This window comes from Peromyscus eremicus, chromosome 2 (genome assembly GCF_949786415.1).
Source record: "Peromyscus eremicus chromosome 2, PerEre_H2_v1, whole genome shotgun sequence".
NCBI classification, from domain to species: Eukaryota; Metazoa; Chordata; class Mammalia; order Rodentia; family Cricetidae; genus Peromyscus; species Peromyscus eremicus.
This window is the reverse complement of record NC_081417.1, coordinates 93,414,238-93,436,736: the sequence shown is the minus strand read 5'-3', so window position 1 is coordinate 93,436,736 and position 22,499 is coordinate 93,414,238.

Here is a 22,499-nt window from a genome sequence, read left to right as displayed (position 1 = left end):
TGACATAGTAAAAGTGCATTTACTTGATTTGCAGGGTATATGCTCCTTTTAGGCCTAAGTATTCTACAGTCTTATTCTCTCCACATCTTCTAGTTCTGGAACTCTGTGCTAACCCACATCTACTTCACACAGAAGCTTCTCAGATAAGGGTTGACTGAAACATTGACCTATGTGTACAATGATAAGTCATTCAGAGGTACGTTAATCATATATCCATTTAGCAATATCACAGAAGTAATTTTTCCTTTTGGTCCTATGACCTGTCTAGACATAGGTAATTAGGAATTTCATAAATGTTCATCATTTCTCCTAAAACGTGTTCAGAATTAGATAAACTCTATCAGAATACACACAGGTAGACAGAGAGCGAAATAGATACATAGATAAATAGATAGATAGATAGATAGATAGATAGATAGATAGATAGATAGATAGATGATAGATAGATACATAGATAGATAGATAGACAGACAGAAAGAATTCATTGTGATCTATCATTTGCTTTTGCCTCATTTTGTCTTCTAATCTGTGAGATCCACTCACAATACATCACTGTATCTCTTGACATTAATTTCTGTGCATGTGCTTTGATCCTTGACTTGGTATTTCTGATTAAATACATATGTCGTTCTTTTTGTGGATAAATAGCATTCTCTTGTGTGTGTGTGTCATTGAAAATAATTGTTGAAATTTCATTAACTATTTTATGAATTATTATTATAAAATACATGGTAATGTCTTTAATTTTCCATCAAGATAGTTTTCCATATTTTCATCAAGATATAAGAACACCTAAATATATATACACAGGAAATGATGGGATGATTTAGTGAATTATAGACACCTTCTTCAAAAATCCCAAACATATTTTGATTAAGAACTAGGGTTGGTATTTGTAGAACTACCTCTTTTGTTTCAAAATGGGAGCTGCTATTATTCTGCACAGTGTGTGCTCTACTCACAATAGCTAGGAAGTAGAAGTGGCCTAGATGTCCAGTGACTAATGAATGGATAATAAAATAGGTTGCATTTACATAAAATAATATTATTCAGCATTTGAGATAAATAAAATTGTGACATTTATAGTTAAGTGAATAGACCAGGAAACACTCAGTCTGAGTGAGGTAACTGAAACTCAGAACGACAAATGTATATTTTCTTCCATTCTGGATGTTAGTTTTATGGAGTTAGATACTTGTGTTCTATTTGGAAATTAGTACAAAACCACGATGAAATATAAGGGATGGAGATAGAAAACAATGATATAAAGGATTAAAGGATATAATGGTAAATAAATGGTTAAATTTGGAAAAGGATGGGGGCAGAGTAAAGGAGTCTTAACTTACAGTGTGCTGGATAATTTTATGTAAATTGACTCAAAGTAAAGTCATCTGAGAGGAGGGAACCTCACTTAAGAAAATGCCTCCATATGATCTGGCTCTAGGCAAACGTAGCAGGAATCTTTTTGTTTTGTTTTGTTTGTTTTTTGTTTTTTTGAGACAGGGTTTCTCTGTGTAGCTTTTTTCTCTGTGTAGCTTTGTGCCTTTCTTGGAATTCACTTGGTAGCCCAGGCTGGCCTCGAACTCACAGAGATCCACCTGGCTCTGCCTCCCGAGTGTTGGGATTAAAGGCATGCGCCACCACAGCCCAGCCTGTAGCAGGAATCTTAAAAGGTCTTATTAATGAAATCAAACCCAGGGCCAGGTATTAGGGTGAATGCTAGAAGATCAGAGAAGCAGAACAAGACACAGTCACCTCACCTCACCAGTTCCTCAGTTGATCCTGTTTTCTCAGACTGGAAGCTTTGTGTCCTCATCCAAATGAATCTCAGCTGAACTGCTGCTAGAAGCCTAAAAGCTTAACTAGGCTCTAGTTCCTGGCCCTCATGCCTTATATACCTTTTTGCTTTCTGACATCACTTCCTGGGATTAAAGGCTCTTGTTACCATGCTTGGCTGTTTCCAGTGTGGCCTTGAACTCACAGAAATCCAGGCGGATCTCTGCCTTTGGAATGCTAGGATTAAAGACGTGTGTGCCACCATTTTCTGGCCTCTATATCTAGTGGCTGTTCTGTTCTCTGACCTCAGATAAGTTTATTAAGGTGCACAATATTTTGGGGTACACAATATCACCACAAAATGTGTAGGGCATTTTCTTAATTAGCGATTGATGGGGAAGGGACCAGCTCATTGAGGGTAGTGCCATCCCTGGGCTGGTGGTCCCAGATTCTTTAAGAAAGCAGGCTGAGCAAGCCATGATGAGCAAGCTAGTAAGCAGCACCCCTTCATAGCCTGTGCATCAGCTCCTGCCTCCAGGTTTCTTTCCTGGTTGAGTTCTTGTTCTGACTTGCTTCTGTGATGAAAAGTGCTATGGAAGTGTAAGCGAAATAAATCCTTTCCTCTCAGCTTGCTTTTTCATCATGGTGTTTTGTTGCAGCAATAGAAACTTTAAGACAAACAGTAAAGGCATTTCCTACTCCTGTAGAAACTAAAAAAGACCAGCTCCAAGAATGAGTTGAATCTTTTGGATTTGTCTGGTGATGTTCCAAAGACCCACCAACATTACACATTACTGATGATGCTCTTTTGCCCTTCAGAATATTGATAGTAAAACCCTGGTGCTGCAAACACCAAATACCTGAGTCAAAAACCATGCAGAAATCAATGAGGTGGAGCCTTAATCTCTATTGCTTGTTTTCCATAGTGCTGGATGGTGCTATGCACCAGAAGAGAAAAGCAAGCACCATTTTGATCCTCAAACCCAGGGAGATAACAACAGTGACCAGCCTGACAAGACATGCCTGCTGGTTCATTTGAGGTGTGAATGTTATGGTAGTAACCAACCAAATTCTGGTTGAATTTAAGGCCCAGAACACAAGTTGAAATTTACATCTGGCATTGATATTGGAGCTAAGAACATGTGGCTAGACAATACATAGATACTCCTACAGTCTACCTTACCTTTTAATCTATATTTTGATGGGTATTTTTGATGTTTACTTTTGGATTTTCAGTTTGAAATGGGAGTGTAGTTGTCACATCAGAAATGAGTATTCCTGAAACCTGAAATAAAGAAGACAACTTTAAAATTTTCCAGTGGAAAGATGCAGAAAAATGGCAAATATTCAGTAACACCAATAAAGTTGCCTAGCACCTTTATCTTCTCAAATAAATACATGCAGGATAAATAAAAAGCCAAGTGAAGCTGCACTGTGTCATGTCTATTCTCTGTCCACAAGAAGAAATTATGTCCTTTCCCACATAGATAAATATGTGTGCAAAAAGAAATTTCCAATTTAGTTCCAGCTAGACTTTGGGTTTTTAAGTATAAATTGTTAACCTACGATGAAGATGTTTCACTGAATTTGCAATCCTTTCCTACAGATAGTTTATTGAAATAAAATGGTGGGTGTGGATAACAATGAGGATTCTTCATAATCTCATCCTTTGAAGCACATATGCTTATGACTTACATATCATAAAATCCATATAATATCTTTACCAAATATTTGTCTTTTCTAGTTGCTACTGTGAAAAGGCACTTCTAAAAAAAAACTCAGGAGAAATAAATCTTATTTTAAAGGTGACACAAGAGTCTGTTATTAGACATCTTATTATAAATTCATTTATGTGAAATGGTCTAATTTATTTTCTAAGTCAGGAATGCCCATTTTGCTGAATAATTGAAAATGCATTAAATGAAAGTTTGAAGAAAAACAGCTGTGAAGTATATCAAGAGGCAGGGTTATGTAATTAGGAGAAAATTCCCTGACTTTCCATGCTATGGACTCACAACACTTTTCTGAAACTTAGCCTAGAGACTGGCACTGAAACTTGTAGACTTAGAAGTTTTAATGTGTCAGGATAGTTAAAACAGATCTCAGGAATATTCACTAAGTTCATAGGACTTTGGTATTAAATCAGAACATGAATTTATCTCTCTTTCAAATTACTGTTTTGGTACAAACTTGAACATTTATAGAAACACACAACATAAAGTCCCTCCTACAATGTAGACAATGGTTGTTTGGGAATGCAAACAATGATCATAATGGCAGTTTGATGACTGAGCTTAGAAGAAGAAGAAGGTTAAATGGTTAATAATAAAGCAGGTTTTTCTGTTCCTCACCAACTCCCCAAACTAGAACTGTTACGAGTTGCTTGAGTCTCTTTTGCATTCAGTGCAGCAGTTGAGGAAACATGGGAGTGATTAGGTTTAGTATGATAGTTGTCCTCCATCCTTTCATAAGCTTTTGTCCTGAGCCAGTTTACTTATGATTAAATGATAGTCTCTAAGATCCCTTGTTGTTTTAGTATTTTTATTTGATAGATGACTTAACGCTTCTGATTTTATACATCCGTACATTGCAGCCATACTTAAATAAACCTCATTATTCTTCCTTAATTTAGCAAAAGTCCTATAAGCCACAAGTTTTCTCCCTTCGTCCTAATATTGAGGGATTAAGACATGGGCTAATGGTTAGCTGTTATCCTGTGTTAATCTCTGTGTCATCTTAGCCTAAATATTGGCTTGCTCAAAAAAAATGTGTTATAATCAATTAGTTTTTTCTGTTTGCTTGTGGGATGTTGGAATGCCACACATTTACCAGATGTTTTCTGCTTCTTATCTTTAAATTAATTACTATCCCCAAGTATGTGCTTAACCAGAATAGTCATTAAGTATCAAGTCTGGGAGCAGAGAAGGTTGAAGTAATTTGGAAGCCAAAGGTACAATTTTCTAGAAAAGTGTTCCTCTGTGTAGCATCAAATATATTCCCATTTCCCTAGCTAAATATGAATAAAGCATAACTATTTTGTGCTATCATACTTATTGCTCATATGTGTCTACTAATAGCAGATATCTTAGTTATAATGCCTCTGGAACATTGTGAGGGGTGTATGTTTTAGTGATACAAGTGAGTTCTCATTGGTAAAATGACTTTGTATATCATTCAGGGCCTGTGGATGTCTATTCACTGAAACAACTGCAGACTTCAGATCACAGAGTTCCCAGGGTGTCTACTTGTGAGAAAAAGTATCAAGTTCTGACTGGTTTTAAGGAGTGATTCTTGTGACATAGATAATGGTTCAGTGTGGAATGATAATGCACCCTTTTTATCTTTACTCTCTTTTTGTCACTTAAAATGATTTCCTTCCATTTGAATTTTTTCATTTACTTTAAGTAGAGTATTCATCAGCCATGCTCATTTAAACGATATTAACGTTCTCTTTCTTCACTCAGACTTTCAGTCTCGCCCAAGACAGATACTAAATGTGATTAGAATGGATGCTGTCGCATTAGTTTCTTAATAAATGTATGGCTCATGAAGGGTGTTTGCCCTGAAATAGAAATTTCAGACATCTTGTCTCAAAAGTAGCCAACTCCTGCCTGCTGCCTGACTGAACTACCATTTACATTTGGTATAATATGGACAGAAAGCAATTTTAATTTAATATAAACATAAACTTTCAGCTCCCACTAGCTATAATATCGACTCTGAGGTTCTATTTATTTATTTATTTATTTATTTATTTATTTATTTATTTATTATCAGCAAAGCTGGTATCCTGTGAGCTTCTGTGATGGAAATGCACTGTGCAGGGAGTGACTCTATTAGGCTATGGGAAAGGATGAAAATAGTTTGAGATAAATAAAAAAGCAATTACCTCAGCCTGGGAAAGAGATGCATTTATTCAGGAGGCATTTAACTTACTTGAGTTCAATTTCAAGGAACTGCCGTTCTTTTTTGGCATTCTCTCTAATATACAGCAAGTCAAATGGGAAAAGCAAATGGTGCCATCCATGTTGGCAACAAGAAGTCAGAGAATTTGGAAGACTTGGAAAAACTACCATTAGGGAAAAGACAACAAAACAAAACAAAACAACAAAAACATGACAATGTCCTATATTACAGCCCCTCAAATTGTGAAAAGACTGTTGCAGTGTCTAGGAGGCAGGTATTAGAATCCAAAGTCTTTACAAGACACTGGTGCTTCACAAAGTTTTTGAATCACAGCCAAAGTACTGCTTCCAAGACTCACAGCCAATGTTGGCAAATGAGAGGGTTGAGGACACAGTCACATAGGAATTGCAACAACTTCTATCTACCGTTCATAAGTGGCTGACTGCAATTTTGTTCTAACTTACTTTACATTCTGGATCTGTCTTTCTTCGCAGCTACCTTATCAGTGGAGACAATCCAACGCTGTTTAGTGATGTCCTTTTCCATAAGGTGTACAAGCAAGAAAGAATGGGTGGAACAAATTGTATGAAGAAAAGAGAGCAATTCCCTGAGAAAGGTATTACTGCCTCAGTATGCACAGCCAAGATTCTAGGGATGCTTAAAGCACTTAGAACCATTTCCCACCAATGAATTTAGAGATTACTTCTCTATCCTAAATGCTCTTCTTACACTTAACTCTCTCTGAGAGTGCCAGGGATCTTTCTTATCCCTTGAATCTTCGGCATGAGGGTTGACTTTTGTTTCATGTACTACATGCCTTTTTTTATCGTACTTTAAAAACAAGGATTATCTTCTGATATTTCTGGAAATATTGCCTTGTGGAAAAAATCCCTCTTCCTTCTTCTTCTTCTTCTTCTTCTTCTTCTTCTTCTTCTTCTTCTTCTTCTTCTTCTTCTTCTTCTTCTTCTTCTTCCTTTTGTTGTTGTTTTCAGCAGTTAGCTACATTGTGGTAAAACATCTTCTGCTGATTTGTGGGAGACCTTGTAAATCAATTGGACAAAGCTGTGAGGTGTAGACAGGTGTTTGGAATGTAACAAACACACTAGCACCTTGGAAAAAGGATTCACCCATTTTCTGACTGTTACCTTTAAAGTTGCATTCCTCTAAAAGCTTCATGTTTGCTTCTGGAATGTTAATGATCAAGCATTGCATACCTTTGCTTTTGTAAAAGAAAGGAGATGCTGCCTTGTCATGAGATCAAAGCCACCAGGGTACAAATCATGGCAACCATGCATCAGAACTACCTAGTCTTGAATGAATTATAATCTGGATTAGGAAATAATTAGCTGGACTGGAGAAATGGATCAGCCAATGAAGTGCTGACCTTGCAAGCATGGGGATCACAGTTCAACCCCAGAACTCACACAAAAAAGCTAGGTGTAAAGGTTTGTGCCAGCGATTTACTACTGGGGAGAAGTAACAAGAAGACCCTACAGCTGCCTGGGCAGCTAGCCTGGCCTTCCTGCTGAGCTCCAGGATACAATGTTCTGTTTCAACATCAGTAACAAAAAAAAGTTGATAGGACCTGTGAATGATACCAGAGATTGTGCTCTGGCTTTTAGCACCCCTCAAAGCTCGCGTACACACACACACACACACACACACACACACACACACACACACACACACACCTCTGCACCTGCACACATGCATACAAACATAAAGAAGTAATTATCAACAGGAGAGCTAGTTAACTTATTATATTGCTGGTGATTCTTGATTTGTGACTATGTGACAATCTGGATAACGCAAACACATTAGAAGAACACATACACATATACACATATATGTGTGTACTTATATATTTGAAACCAGCACGTGTATTTGTTTCTCCTATTAATTTTAAAGGTTAAAGCAGACATTTCCTTAGATTTTCAATTTGCTAGTGCAATTGTTTGAAGAAAATAAAGTTGATACAATGGGTAGCTCCTGGGAGTTTTGAGTGTTACTGCAGATATGCCAAAAGGTGCAATTACACGCAAGATGACTTGCTACTTGGCCTCATCTATCAAAATGGGCAGCAGATAAGGCATTCTGTTTTTATTTTTTGCTGCTTTCTGGAGATGTAGGCTCTACAGAACATACAAAATTGAAAGTGACTTTTGAAAACTGTATTATAAACCAGATAACCTAGTTTAACTTAGAAATGGGATAAAATATATAGAGAGGGCATTTTTTTTTTGAGTTTAGAAAAATATGAGAGAGAACTACACAAAGTTTTGACAGGTAAATTTTCATATTTCATTCCAAGGCTTCCAAGAAAAGATTAAATGTTTTATTTCTACTTCTTTGTTAAACTTTCCAATATTACCACAGTAAATATTCACAAGCCTTCATTGAGTTTCCTTCCTGATATCCTAACTTTAAATTTTAATTCACAAAGGCAGGACTCAGTTTTACAGCATCCTCCTGCTCCAGACCTGCTTTGTACCTGGTATGGTATTGGGAAAGTGGTGACGTCATTGAGCGTGCCCAGATGTTAGCATGTTCGCTGCTGTTGTGATTGTTGAGCTCACATTTTGGCAGCCGTGGTGCTCAGGTATCACGGATGCAGCTTCCCTGTCATTTCTAGGAGACACACTCTCACTGCAGTACTCCTGGTCCTCTGGCCCTTACAATCCTCCTATCCCTCTTTCATGATGTTCCCTGAACCCAGATGAAGGAGTCATATTATAGATATTATCCACTGGGCCTGGGTACCTACAATCAACTGTTTTCTGCATATTAACCAGTATTCTGGATTAATCTCTCTCTGTTGCAAACCTAAACTTCTTTAATGGGAGGAGAGAGCTACCCTTATCTGTGGGTATAAGGATAAGTATTTGGAATGTTCTGATTCTTGTGCCTTTTCTTGAGTTCTTTTCTTTCTGTTTATTTTTCTTGTCCAAATATGATTTGATAGTTTTTATTTTGTTAATTTTATTATTATCCTTTAGAACCCTATTCTTTTCTAATGAGAGACAGAAAGGGGAATGGATCAGGATGGGAGGAGAGATTTGGAAGAACTGGGAGGAGCAGAGAGAGGGGATACTGGATTCTGAATATATTATAATGGAGAAGAAACCATTTCCAATAAAAAGGATAAAAATATTATATAAAAAAAGAACTATGCTTATTTTAATAAGTGGTGATAGGAGAATCTCCTCCTAGATCTATGACCTCACTAGCCCCATGTAGTTGGCCATAATTCCAGTACCAGGCATGATTCCTGTTGTTGAGCATGCCTTAAGTCCAACTAGAAAGCTCTTAGTTACTGCCAAGATATGTGTGCCACAATTGCACCCTCAGTGATATCTTGCTGTTCTGGTCATTGTTGTGGTTCATAGAAGTCTCAGCTGGTTTGATTGCTTCCCTGCCTTGGCGGCTTACCTCCCAGCTTTTTGTACTACAATATCTAGTACTCAGGGAGAAAGAAGGCTTTCAGGTCAGATCCAGTTCATATCTTCTGAATCTTGTGTGCACAAAGCCAAATGTCTTCAGCAAAATGGAACTACCTTCAACCTCAGCGAAGCAACCGAGGGGGAATAGTAATAGACTCTATTATTTGGGGAGCCTCTTGGACTCCCTTGACTAACAACTCAACAGGTTTCTCTGGTACTGGGATTGGTTATTAGATAGTCTCTGGCTTTGGGAAGCAGCATTGTTAGCCCAAGTAGCATAACTGCATTTAAAGTACACAATACACATATACATATGTGTGTACATATACATACATATATGTGTGTACATACAAATATATACACACATATATAATGTAACTTTAGATAAACAAAAATTCTGATTCCTTATGGCTTTCTCAAACATTCTTAGTGTTATCTTCCCTCCTCAATTTTCTTCTTCTGTATTGACCTCCTTCCCTACTCTAATTACATCTCCAAAGGCTGGAGAGATGACTTAGTAATCAAGATCACTGGCTTCTCTTCCAGAGGACCTGAGCTTGATTCCTAGCACCTATGTCATGGTTACTATCTACAACTCCATCTACAACCATCTACAACTCCAGTCCCAGGGAATTTGACTCTTTACGTCTCTGCAGGCACTATATGAATATGGTACACTGCCATACAGTCAGGGAAATAACATACATATAAAAATAAGGAAAAAAAAAACATACACATAAAAATAATTTAAGAATGTAAAATCCCGCCAGTTTTTGCCCCTTTTAATGACTTTTATTCTGATGTTTCTCTCTCTAGTAACTTCCCATACTGCCTTTGTTTTGCATTCCTGGTGGTTCCTAGATCCAAATCTTCAAATATGAGTGTATGACCTGGAGTAACCACCATATAGTTTTATATGATCTCCTGAGCATATTAATACTTGAGAAAAAAACAAGACTGTTTTATGACATGATAAAATTACTTCAGACTTGAATTTGTGTCTATAAACAAATTTTATTGGGATAAAGTAATACTCAATAGATTACATATTGATTTTTTTTCACTTTGTGTGCTTGTGGTAGTGGGTGGGTGAGAAAGTCCTTAGCATCAACATTACTTGAACATATACTGAAAAGTCTAAAAAATATTTACTCACTGGTTTTCAGGGACCATATACCACTTTTCTGCAGAGACTTGAGGTCTGCACAGACAGTGGCACGAGCTGACTATTGAGCACTTCCACAAATCACACAGAATTCAACCCTGTGATATCCTACATGGAAATGACGCCAGGGTCACACATACTTACTGTGCTCATATCTGATTTACTCAAGTGTGTCCCAGTGAACAAGAGCCTCTGTTTTAAGGACCAACTGTGTAGACTTAAGTGCTAGCGTGTGTGCTTAATAAATATCCCCTAGCCTTTCTGGATTATCTGGAGAAAAGGAAAAGAACATTGTCTGTCTGAAAGGATTAGCCCTGAGCTACAGGAAATCTTCCTCTACTCAATATCATGCCTGACACAAAGTAGCCAAGAAAATCTAGCCATGTCCATTCTCAGAATTATGGAAGAAATCCTTATGAGACAACACAAAGGGTGACTGCAAGCTCTCACATTCTTAGGAGGGGATAATAATTACATCTCCCTTTCATACAGTGAGCATAAGCCTCTTTCCATATAATGATTTACTGAGCAGGGTTCTATTTTAACTTTTAATTTCCTCTCATGAAAGACCTTTTAAAAGAGGAATAAACTACTTATAGTCACAGGTTTTTCTTCTTTGGTTTCTCAGTGTTTAATCATCTTTGGCTGCTACTGCTATTCATCCTGGTTTCACATTCTTTTATGCTTGGATGGCTGCCTTATTGATGAGAATAATTGCTACTGTGTTGGCCTACAGTGCCGAAAAATTCTGATTTTAGGTGTCTCCTTCTCATCAACTCTTTTCAAAGGAAAATTCTTTTACTTTTGTCTGTAAAATTAATTTATGGGGAATTGCTTTATTTATTCTATCAATGGCTTTAAAGTCTGTCTTTCCATGGCTTTCACACACACACACACACACACACACACACACACACACATTTTATCCATTATACCTGGTCTCTAAAATACTCTGTGGATAGGAAAAAATTATATATTCTTTTCTATTGACCAGGAAAAGAAAATTTAATACTGACTTTGAAATTAAGAACTTACAGAAATTATTAGAAGTTTATTAATGTTTTCACTGAATGTTTGCAGCACATAGATTTTGTGTCTTTTTGTGAGGAAGCCAGTATTGACATTAGGGAGAGAGCTCTGATCAGTAATTTGTCAGATTCAACTGAAAGACAAGCCCAGCAGCTATGTCTATGCAGTAACGTCTCCACATTTTTGTGAGAAATAAAAATTACCCCATGGTTAACACATGGTACTTGAGGTTTTCTGATTTGCTGAACAAGTCTCCTAATCACCATGCCTCTGTTCATTTAACCCTTCTGCACAAAGGTTTTGCCTACATATAAAACTTCGTTAGAGTCAGGTGAAAGAAGGACTTAGAAAGATGATGGTTAAAAATACAACATTTTGGTTAAATACAAGAAATCAATTGTTCGGGGTGGTGATTACCATTCAACATGTGCTATACACTTGATACTTGCTGAATGAGTAGATCTTCAGTGTTCTCTCTACAAAAATATTAATTTTAAATTGAATAATTGTATGTTAATGATCTGGATTTAAGCATTCTCCAATGCACACATATTGTTAATGTATATATGTACTAATATATTTTGTTCTAACCTGACTACATGTGTTCATGTTTTCCAGTACCTCTCCATCCATTTTCCTCCCATCTCCATGAGTGTCCTTCTTCCCTACCAATTGCTTTCCCCTATTTACTAGTTTTGCTTTTATTTGTTGTCCCAAAGTGTTTAACCAAGATCATCTGTGTGACTCTGAGCTCAAAGACAATCATCAGAATTTGTTTGGCTTGTGAGTAGGTGTACAACTGAATACTATGCCTCAACCTTTCCCAGAGTTTGTTGGTTGCCAGTAGTTAAGTGTGTGGAAGAGCCTATGAGTCCCTTCCTCCTCCATATATAGTTCATCTATCTATCTAATCTCTCTCTCTCTCTCTCTCTCTCTCTCTCTCTCTCTCTCTCTGTCTGTCTCTCTCTCTCTTCCTTTATATTATTTTCTCATACAATATACCCTCATTACAGTTTACCCTTCATATCTATTTCATCTATCTATCTATCTATCTATCCATCCCCTTATATTATTTTCTCATATAATATATCCTGATTACAGGTTCCCCTCCATCTATCTCCTCTTCCCAGTTCCTAACCACCTCCCCTCCCATCCAAATCCATTCCCTTTCTGTCTCTCCTTAGAACAGAACAGGCTTCTAGGAAATAACAGCCAAACATAACAAAATAAAATATAATAAAACAAAAACCATCACATTGAAGTTGGACAAAGGAAACCAACAGAAAAATAAAAGAGCCCAAGAGAACACATAAGAGTCAGAGACCCACTCAAATGCCCCATAAAAACTCTAAACTGAAAGCAATATTGTACAGAGGACAGAGGGACCTAGTGCAGAGTTGTGTAGACCCTGTTCATGCTGCTTCAGTTTCTGTGAGTTCATATGAGCTTTTCTCAGTTGAAGTAGAAGGCCTTGTTCACCTGGTGCCCTCCATTCCCTCTGGCTCTTACAGTTTTTCTATCTCTTCTTCTTTGGGGTTCTGTGAGTTCTGAGGGGAAGCATTTGATGAAGATATCTCATTTAGAGCTGAGTGCACCAAGCTCTCTCTCTCTCTCTCTCTCTCTCTCTCTCTCTCTCTCTCTTCTCTCTCTCTCTCTCTGAATATTCTCTGGCTGTGGGTCTCTGTATTTCTGCCAATCTTCTACAGGAGGAAGTTTCTCTGATGAAACTTCTGGCTGAATAAGGTACTGATCTATGAATACAGCAGAATATCATTAGAAGTTATTTTATCACTACTTTAAAAAACAACAACAAAAATGGTACTTGGTTTTACCCTAAGTCTCTGGGATATCTAGTCTCTGGTTCTTCGTTACCCAAGCAATGTTAGGTATGAATTCTTTCTAATGGAGTTAACCTTAAGTCAATTTAGGCATTTGTTTGTTATTCCCGCAAGCTTTGTGCCACCATTGTCCTAGCATATTAAGCAGGAAAGATAGCATTGTAGATCAAAGGTTTTGTGGCTGGGGTGGTGTTTATATTTCTCTTTAGGCAGCCTTCAGAGTACTTTCCCATACCAAAGACACTAGAATGTAGGGGTGAAGGTTCTATGCAGGCACAACTTTGACCTCTCCATGTTCAATGAGCTTTGTGGGTGTTATCTTCAGCAATAGGGCATTGTCAGTGGAGAGCAAACTATTGTCCTTGAAAACAACCTGAGTTTTTGGGGGATATCCATGAGACCCCTCTGGCTAACAACTCAATTGAATATAACCCATCCTGGTCCATTATACAAATCTTTACAATTTTATTAAAGATATAAATAAAAATAAACTATCAGGCCTTTCCTTTTTCAACTAACTCAATTACTGTTTTACTCATGTAGTATCTGAAATTCTCCAGGACTGGTGGCAATCCCTCTAGTCAGTTGATTGAATAGGAAGGCAAGGTAACAGCAGCCATGATAATAATTGTTGTTTCCTTGTTGAATATTTGTCCATAACAGGATTCTTATCTACCTTCATCATGACGTCTGATTTTCCAAGTCTCAACACAAATACATCTAGATTCCACAAAGCACCAATATGAAGATCAAACTGATCTATTTACAACTGTTTTGAAGAGCTTTTAATATCTTTGAAGAGCTAAGTATGCCAAGTGCTACTTTATGCTACAGTATTAAATCTAAGTGTCCTGGTGGGGCTAGATGGGCTGTAACAAACTACCATTGCTGATTGGCATTATCTGCCTAGCTGTAATAGCAAAAGGTCACAAACTAGGAGTCACCTTTATAATCCCAGCACTCTGCATGAAAAAGGGCTGTAGCAAGCATAAGGCCAGTCTGGGCTACAAGTGAGTATTTGCAAAACCCCTGTTTTAGAAAGAAAAGTATCCCAGCATAGAAACAGAAGCAGCTCTGGCTCTGACTATGCAGGAGCTGTCTGCTTTTGCCTCTGTTCTCACATTGTGTTCATAGCTAGTCTTCTATTGGAGCAAGCTGGGTGATAAACACATTGCCTAAAAGCATAAAGGTAACTAACCATTGTTTCAATATGCTATCGTGTTCTCAGAAAGCCTTGAAATTGATTCAGTTAAAGCACTTGATTTGATAGTTTAGTGTGATGTGTGTTGTGTGTGGTGTGTGTGTGTGTGTGTGTGTGTGTGTGTGTGTATGTTGTGTTGTATATGTGTGTGTATGATAAGTGCTTGTTTGTGTGTATGCTTACAGAGGTCAGAGATTGATGTGAGATGTATTTCCACAATTGCTCTCTACCTTTATGTTTTAAAAACACAGTCTCTTTCTGAACTCTGAGCACACTTATTCAACTAACCTGGCTGGCCAATGAGCATCATGGTTTAGGTGGTATCTACCTCTTCCATTAGGCCTGGGGTTATAGAAATGAATGACCATTCCTAGATTTTCAAGTGGGTCCTGAAGGATTGAAATGCAGGTCCTCATGCTTGCTGCTCAGGTACTACCTTTACTAACTGAGTTACCTTCTCGTCCCCGCTTGCTGATTTTAGATGGATTGTTGATTAGTTATAGAAGCCAACTTTTAAGTTAACACAAAGGTAATAGACTGACTTCTGATGATTGTGAACTAAAACATTAAAATGCAAGTTAGGAACTTGACACTGACCCTGAGATAATGTGCTTCTCCTTGAAGTCTAGAATGGTTCACAATAGTTTTCGCACAGAGTTTGCCATTGTTTTTTCTTCCCTGTCTCACAGATATTCTTTTCAAAAGCTTAGAATGGATAATAGTATTATAGTACAAATTTCGAGGGGAAATTCAAGATATTAATGTTGTCACTCTTTATTCTAATTTAGGTAAAGCTCACCAACTTCTGTGCAGTAACTAGGTGGGGGCATTGCCTACCATAAGCATCCTAATTTTTAATTTTATATCAATGCCTCTGTTCTTATCCATCTCTCTCTTCTTACGTGTCTGTTACAACACAGGGCAATTTTTATTTCCTGAATCTTTCTTATATAAAAAAATCTGCTATAAATTTTATCTGCACAAAATGGAATCTGCTAAGCACTTCAGGAAACCATTTTGCTTCATAAATATTATACAACTGATTCTTTCACTAAACATTTCGCCAGAGTTCATCAGTTACTTTCTTTAAGTGATCATCACTAAATACCTTGTGATACGTATTTTTCAGGTAATAGGACTAACACACACTTTTGTATTTCAATTTAGAAAATATATTTGGTTTTCTAATAAATGAGCTATCAACTAGTAATTACCAAAATATAATTTTATAGATTTCTAGAAATACATTTAGTCAGTTTTAAGATAATTTACTCATATTTATAACTAAGAACCTCAAAGATAAAGTATCCATATTTTTCTGTCCCCTTCATTAAAAAAAATGAAAGAAGAACAAACATGTGAGCTCCGTTTTGGAAAATATTTTTTCTGTCAGATTGCATGAAGGTATCAGGATCATTTACTGTATCTATTTGTATGATAAAATTTCTTCTTAATATTTGAGTATGTTTCTGAATATTCAGCAACAATTGGTTGAGAGTGGGATCTTCTGTGACAGGAATCTCAGGTTGGAAGTGCCCATCTGCTTCTCAGATACTGTTACTTATTGGACACTGTCTTCTCTAGCCTTAGTCCCATCACTTCCTCATAAATCACTTGCCAATTGGATATGCTATATGGATGCTTATTAATGGGATAAGTATCATACCTATTTCTTTTACATGGCTGCACATTTAATTTCATATTTTACATAAACTGATTCTACTTCTGAAATGTGTTTCTGATCTCCTTCTAAAATGTGGTTTCCTTCTCTTATGTCTGTGAATTCATTTGAAAGCCCCACTAAGACAAAGAGGTTATAGGTGTGTGTTGATAATAACCAATAACACTGAAAAAGCACTGGAGAATATCTGAGGCAGCAGCTAGAACCTTTAGAAATTACCATGCAAATTCTGTGGGTTAATTCATGAGTTTAGTATAAAGTTCAGACTAAAAATAGGAGAAAGACTCTGAGGTGAGGTGTAGCTTTTCAGAGGCCCTTCTGAAGTCATCCCCCCTCCACTGTGCTCAATTTGACTTCTCAGCTCATCTGATTTTTCACAAGTCCTTCCATATGAGAAAGTCCTCAGTGCTGATTGTGAACCACGTGGGCTGCCGCTGCCTCGTGCGATTTTCATTTTGTGGCACTTCTTGCTGGGGGCTGCTCTAGCAGGATGTGGCTTTATCACGTGGAGATGCCTCTTTTAAAAGTGTGATGTACATCACCTACAGGCAGGTTTTTCAGTGAATTCAGTGAACAGGCAAAGCATTTTTAGTTCCAGGGCCACGGGCTCAGCTGTACAGACAGCTGAACAAGCTCCTCCAGGATTACTTCCACAAATGCACCCAGTGCTCAGGTAAGTCTGGGGTAATTAGGAGAAGCCTTGGTCAAGAGTACCTAGCTTAGCCTTGCCAGCGGAAAGACTGGAATGGTGTGATGAGAGTGTTGAGATACTGTTTCCAAAAAAGGCCAAGGAGTTCTAGTTAGAAATCCTTGCCCTCTGCAGAACATACTTGGTTTTCCTTTCCTATCAAATATCAGGAATATATGAAAACTCTTCTAGGTGATAAGGGTAAAAGAGTGAAGGCCCAGATAGGTTATGGAATGGAGAAAATGTTTTCAAGAGTTAATAGTAGTTAAAATAGGAGCATATTTTATAATCAGTCGTTTGGACTATTCTCAGAAATGATACTATCAATTATGTAAAATTCCCTAAAGCACCCAAATACTTTGCATGCTTGAAATCTTACAGATGGTACTCACAAGGAAAATGCATTGTATATATTTGCAAAATATCATAGAACACATTACTAATTTCTTATGAGTGGCATATGTGTCTCATTGAACTGCATAAGTAGTCAAATGTAACTTGATTATTTCATTTATTTAATTTTTAATCGTACAAGGACCACAGAAACTGGGCTTAATTTTTAACTATTCAAAAAGAAATGCACAAAGCTGGTTTAGATGTTATTCTTTCTTCTTAAGAGCTAGTTAAAAGTTATTTTCCATCAATAATTTAATAATACGTTAAAAAAAAAAAAACTAGAAGAATGACCCAGTTTTCCGAACATGTGCATCCTGGTGTCTTTTCTCACACACTGAGGAAATGTTACATTCCACAGCATGATATTCTCCCTGTGAGTGTCACATGTCACAGCACTAACACTCAAGCAGTTCTGCCAGAGATAAGAGCTTTGTCACAATCCCTCTCTCTTTAGTTCTCCTGTGAGTGTAAAACTGTTTCAGCAGCTTTTAGTCAATCACAGGGAAGTGCTAATTCCTCTAGCCCTCTGAAAGTCCACTTGGACCTCCCAGCATCAGCACACACACCTTTCCAGCTTATTTTCTTTCATCCCTTGTTTGTTTGTGTTTAGGAAAGTAATGATCATGCTGGATTGCTTCAAAATAAGTACTAAAGCTTTATCTCGACACTGTAATTCTGAGCTCCTTGACATGGTCCCAGGCATCTGTGAACTCCTCTTATGTTCACTGAGTTTTGAGAACTACTGTCCTGTAGTGTGAAATCATTTTGCTCCCAGAAGCCAAATTGCCCCCAAAGACTTTATTCTAAAAAAAACCCCACTTCAAATATTTAGAAAATAAAATATTTATGGCAGAAGACTGAAGAGGAAATAGGTGTATATTTTCTGTGACTTCCTCATTTTACGGATTATCAAATATTGTTTCCACAGTCTGATTTCTTACCTGTGGATAAAGGAAGCTTTGTGGACAATTGGAAAAGACAAGTACAATTATGATTGTCAATTCGCTCTTGGCAATGCTTTATGCCCAAGGATAGACATTTTCAAGTGGAGTGATTTAACTTAGTTAAACTGAGAAACGAAATGAATATCTTCAACACCAAGATAATTTAAAAATAATAAATACCCCAAATAGAAAGCTAATTTCTATCCCACTGAACTTTTGGCTCTGTAAACTCAAGTTTCCTGAGATACAAACAGATGCAATTCTTGCCTGTTTTAACCCCTAGCAGGTGCCATAGTTAAAGAGCTTCACACTGGGGCTCTTGCTTTGACTTCCCCATTCTGTTCCTCCCTTCAGGAGGTGGATCTGGTAAAAGCCCTGGCTTTGACAACCAAGACACCCGTGTGATCATAGCCTTCTGTTAATTGTGGCATACCCAGCTCATGAGCTTGGTTTATGTCTCTTTTTTGATTTATCATAAAACTTGAGATAGTCTCTCATATGATTAATTTCATGTTTTCCTGATAAGAACTTCCCCTAAAGCACAGAGGTATTTTTAGCTTATGAACTCAGTAGCCATCCTGCAGATTTAACCCTGTGCTGTGCCTTATACATGATGACATGAGATATACATTGCAGTTGTAGCTCCTCCACATCAACTTGACTCAAGACAAGATTCTGAATATGGACATGACTTGGTTTTGAAAAGTGCTCATCTGTAGTTTGAAGCTGCTCTGGGGACAGATTACTTTTTTAATTTATTTTAATTTATTTATTTTATACCCTGGTCACATTTTCTTCTTTCTCCTCTCCTCCCATTCCCTCACCCCACCTCCCCTCTGCACCGCCTCCTCTGTCTACTCCTCTGTTTCTGATCAGAAAGAGGCAGGCCTCCCATGGATATCGACAAAGCATGGAATATCAAGTTGCAGTAAGACTAAGTACCTCTTTTTGTATTAAGGCTGGGCAAGGCAACCCAGTATGAGGAGTATGTTTCTAAGGGCCAGCCAAAGCATTAGGGACAGCCTCTGTTCCCAGCATTAGGTCTTGGGCATATACACAAAGGATAATCAATCATACCACAAGGACACTTGCTCAACTATGTTCACAGCAGCTTTATTCATAATAGCTAGAACCTGGGAACATCTTAGATGCCCCTCAACTGAAGAATGGATAAAGAAAATATGGCACATTTACACAATGGAGTATTATTCAGCTGCTGGGGACAGATTTTTTTAACTTCACTTGAACTGTAACCTGAGTAACCAAAAGGTCACCCCTTCGCTTGCCTTAACATCTTAGCATCTGTACCTCAGGGTCATCACTAATGGCTCCTATGAGTAGGTTATTCAAGGTAAAGCAGAAAAGAGTTTTATCATTTATAACCTATCTTTTCCTCTCTTATTCACAGGCAATACTGAAAAAATGTTTTCAGATATAAATATCAAGATCACTGCTTATAAATATAGAGGAGAAAGGCACTAGTATTTTAATGTTATGCTAAAAATATATTTAAAAAGGATGACATTTAAGGGTCAGGGGCAAGAATTCTATGGAAGAATGCTTACCAGCATGGAGACTTGGGTTCAATTACCCATTACCAGAAAAGAGAAAAGTCAGTGATGTATATTTTAAAACAGATCTCTAAGCTATGATGCAAAACCCACATTACTAATCTATGTCATTTTAAAAACATAATTAAAACATAAATTATAAAATTTTCTTTTTATAATAAATATTTCAAGTGTTCACGTCCAAAACAGGTCCGAGGAGACTAAGAACATTAGATTTTTTTCTGTGAAGTTTTCCATTTTGAACAAATTTATATTTTTAAGATATGTTTGTAAGCATATCAAAGTTAAAATTAAAAATTATTATTACATAAAGCTACTTATGTAATTGTCAATTCTAGTAATTTATAGTAGCTAAAAGGGATTCAATTATTTTTCACTCATTCCTTCGAAAAATAATTTTTATTGATACCTTTAGTTTTGTTTATAATATAAATATTTAATATTGTTTTTAATTTTGGTTATTAGATATTAGAACATAAAGGTTAAATTTCATGAAAAAACTATAATCAATGTCCTGATAAATGCCATTTTAGACTTATTGTCTAATTTAATTTATTATTATTATTATTATTATTTAGATTTCACAGGTAATTTAGATAACATGATAAGGCAATGTCATTATATGACCCATTAAGTTAGCATGATTCTCTCTATTTTCACACATTTTCTTCAAAAAGTCAGCAGTTACATGAGTTTTATAATGTAATATACAGCATGAGCAACACTGGGTAGAAATCATGTAACAGTGACCTTCACTACACATGTATGCTATCAAATTACCACATTGTACACTTGAAATGTATACCGTGTCATTCTGATGACTTTAAAAATCAGTTCAATCAAACAAGAAAACCCCAAAATAAAATTCATGTCAGTAAAACAATAAAAAAATCCCCTTTCTTCTTTCTGTTAATAATGGAAATTGAGGGGCTGCAGATGTAGTTCAGTTTTAGCTCATGTTTAGCATGTATGAGGCACAGCACAGGCTTGAAACTGCAATATGACCACTGCATTTATAAACATGTACTAAAATCAATATTGTAAAAACCAATAACAACAACCTACATTACATATATCCTGTAAAAAATGTGTGTGAAGCAAAGTAGCTGTCATATACTAGATGCGTGTTTTTAAACATGAAGAACATGGAAATGTTACTGTCTTTACTAAATCATGAGAGATAGTACAAGCTTTACCTTTCACATATAAATACAATGATGTTTGAGACCTAATGAAGTTGCCCAAGATCATTCACATACTTTAGCAACAACTGAATGGCCTAATTTGAGGAAATGGATATAAGTGCACTTTAGCATTTATGGTAAGAAAAAAAAAAGTTGATACCCTGGCACCTTTTTTCCTGTAGCTGAGAAAATTCCAAGGTGTAACAACTATTTATAAATTCTAGAAACAAGTTTCTAATAGATAATAAGATTTTTGCCCTATCCAGAGAAAATTTGACCTGAATTCCTGTTCTTTTTCTCTAGAGCAGATGGACAAACTCTTTGTGTAACTAGGTAGATAAGAAGTATTTGTGAACCATAAGGTCGCCCTTAAAGCAACCAACTGCTTTAGAGTGCTGAAGCACTTAGACAATAAGTAAGCACGACTGTGCTCCAACAAATTGCTGGTGCAAACAAGTGCTAGACTGTAGCTGACATGAGAAGTGGAACTGCCTGACCCTGGCTTGACAGTTTAGTGATCTCCAACTATTTCAACAACACTCTCACTTATATTGTTGTGCACATGTGCTCTTCACAGACAACTTTGCCTACTTTAGGATGTCATGGAATCGTCTGTTCTAATATATTTGTTTAGTATAAAAGAGGTCCAGGATTTGTTGTTGTTAAGAGTCTTGTGACAATGTGAGTAAAAACCAGTGGTCTTCCACCTGCTGTGTGACGTGCTCTACTGATCCCTGACGCATTACTTTCAGTCAATGTGGCAATGATCTGAACGCAAAGGTTCTGAAAAGTTGCTGATTTGGGTGGTTACTGCAAGGAATTGTTTCCTTACACTCAGAGCTTCCAATTTTTCAACTACTGTGGTTTTAGGTCTCCTATCTATTTGCTGCTGGATCTTTTATCCTTTACTCCTTATTTTCTTTCTTAAATTAAAACCTATTTGGGGACTTTGGAGATGGTGTTTTTGACAAAGTGCTTGCCTCATAGACATGAAGGCCTGAGTTCAGATCTCCAGCACCCACTTAAAAGGCAAAGCAGCAGCATGCATTGGTAAACTTCAGGCAAAATGAGGCACATTGTCACAAAATATGAGGTCCATGGTGTTTGAGAAAAGTGCCTGAAATTGGGTTCTTATGTCTGTTTACAAGTCCATGCACACACACACACACACACACACACACACACACACACACACACACACACACACAAACACAAGTACAAACACATGCATACACACACACACACACACACAGCCTATTTGATAGAATGTTAGAATGTGTTGAAGCATTATGAAGCTCTAGGTTTCCTCTCCAAGAACACAATGTCCCCACACTCCAACCATCAAATACATACATATATCTGAGTTAGCAGCTCTAATTAACAGTTCTCAGGTCTAGCATGATTTTTCACTTAGAAAAAAATGATAGAAATGAAATGGAAAAAAAATCTTACAATGCTAGTATGGAGTACTAGACCAAAAGTTTTCTTTCTTTGTGTTTATACCAATAAACACTGTTCTTATAGCTGATTTTAAATTTTGCATTCTTGTGTTTTAAGTCACAGCCCAATATTCTTTTGAGTGATCAACCATAGATATGTCAATTCAAAAGAAATATAATTTAGAAGATGTCATATAAACACTATTCTATTTTATTTAAATCATAATTCAATATATAGATG